Source organism: Myzus persicae, unplaced genomic scaffold (genome assembly GCF_001856785.1).
Source record: "Myzus persicae strain clone G006 unplaced genomic scaffold, MPER_G0061.0, whole genome shotgun sequence".
In the NCBI taxonomy this organism is placed as follows: domain Eukaryota; kingdom Metazoa; phylum Arthropoda; class Insecta; order Hemiptera; family Aphididae; genus Myzus; species Myzus persicae.
Window position 1 is genome coordinate 124,324 of NW_019100570.1, and position 1,717 is coordinate 126,040.

General features: G+C 24.1%; 1 long non-coding RNA gene across 1 annotated transcript; it reads left to right on the top strand.

Moving 5' to 3' along the window:
* The first annotated feature begins 310 nt into the window (after nucleotides 1-310).
* On the top strand, nucleotides 311-1,283 carry LOC111033676. Its single transcript, XR_002604451.1, has 2 exons — nucleotides 311-801; nucleotides 879-1,283. It is a non-coding gene; the product is annotated as an uncharacterized LOC111033676 (long non-coding RNA).
* Nucleotides 1,284-1,717: the final 434 nt, after the last annotated feature.

The window sequence follows — 1,717 nt, forward strand, 5'->3', positions numbered from 1 at the left end:
AAGCTTTAATAATTAATCACTCGATTTGCGGGGATAAATTATTGAAACTTGGTTATAATTAGTTTCTCTTCAAATATATACTAAATTAAAGTTAATCAACAAACACAGACTAGTTATGCTGTAGAAAAACAGATATTCAGTTGATGAAAAGAAGTTTTAAGTCTTCTACTTTATGTAGATGTTTTGTAAGTAAATATATTTAAAACTTTTCTAGGACTAGAAATGAAATAATTAAATTTTAATGAATTAAAAAATAATGTAACCCAGAGGTAATAAAAAATCATAATACAAAACTGTTGTAACTATGAAATTGATTTTGATTGAAAATTTCCGATTTTCGATCGTTTTATAATTATTCATGCGTTTTGTTACAACAGACCCCATCATAAATCTGGGTATCCACTGTACAATTAAAAAAAAAAATTGTTCCTTTGTGATAATCAATTGTTTCAATTACCAGGTAATCATACATTATTATTATTTTAAAAATTATTTGCTTTTCGGTATTGTGCTTTGATGTGATAAATTTGTTATCACTTTAAAACAATTCACATTAAGTACTGTGTTTTTTTTTTTAGATGTATCTAAGTATAATACAATTATTGCTCAAAGAATTATTAGAAACAAATCTAGTCATAACTTATTTTTATTGACGTTTTAGGTGGTTTATTATACAACTACATTGGATAATTGATTGACATTATATATGGATCAGATTTGACTCATGACAATTTAATTGTTTGAGAGTATTCAAATTGTCGATTATTTGTGACGAGGAAGATAATACCAACTTTAATTTAGGTAATTTTATTTTAAAATAAATTATTCGTATTATTTTTAATTTATTTAAATTATATTTATTTGTATATTATGGATAGGTAATCATAAATCATCAAATACAAAGTAACTCATTAAAGTTAATGACTGAAAATAACACAATTACCAATGATTGTATAGTATTAACCTATAAGTTATAATACTTAGTAGAGATTTTTAAAAAATATGACGAAGTAGTATTTAATAAAATCCAAATTGTTATTAAAACTGTGAATTTATATGAGTAACTTTATTAGGTAATAAAAAATGTACAATTATTACTATTAAAATTATTAATTTGTATTTTTTGCATGAACAAATACGATGCACCCTATAAAACACTATGAAATATGAATGGCATTTATAGGATATATTTCTCTTCTAGAGAAAAACTTCAAAACATTAGAAGGTAGTATATAATTGTGTAGATAAACCAAAATCTTAAAAAAAAAATGCACCACAATTACCAATATATGCATCCGACCATATTTTGTGTAATCATGTTATTTTTTTTTTAATGTTCATTTATACAGAAGAGCTTAAGGAACATTTTTTAGAGTTTCAAACCAACTATTATGTATGGCCAGTAGTTTTCGCGGGATTAACGTCCTGTGGTTAAATTTTTTTTCCTACAATTAATCATAGACCCACGGGTGTTTTCACCTCCTCCCATTAGCTCATTAGCTTAACTAATAAATAAACCTACATTAAAATTTGAAAATATATTCCAATCGCCTATTTACGTATTTACTTAACTCTGCTATTTTGTACTTAACCTTGAAAAAAACATGTTTAAAGTATTAATTATAATCAACATACACAAAAAAATAAAAAATAAGTTAAATAAAAAAATAGTTTGTAATGCGCAACGTGAGCAAATGTATGATTTGATCATAATTAT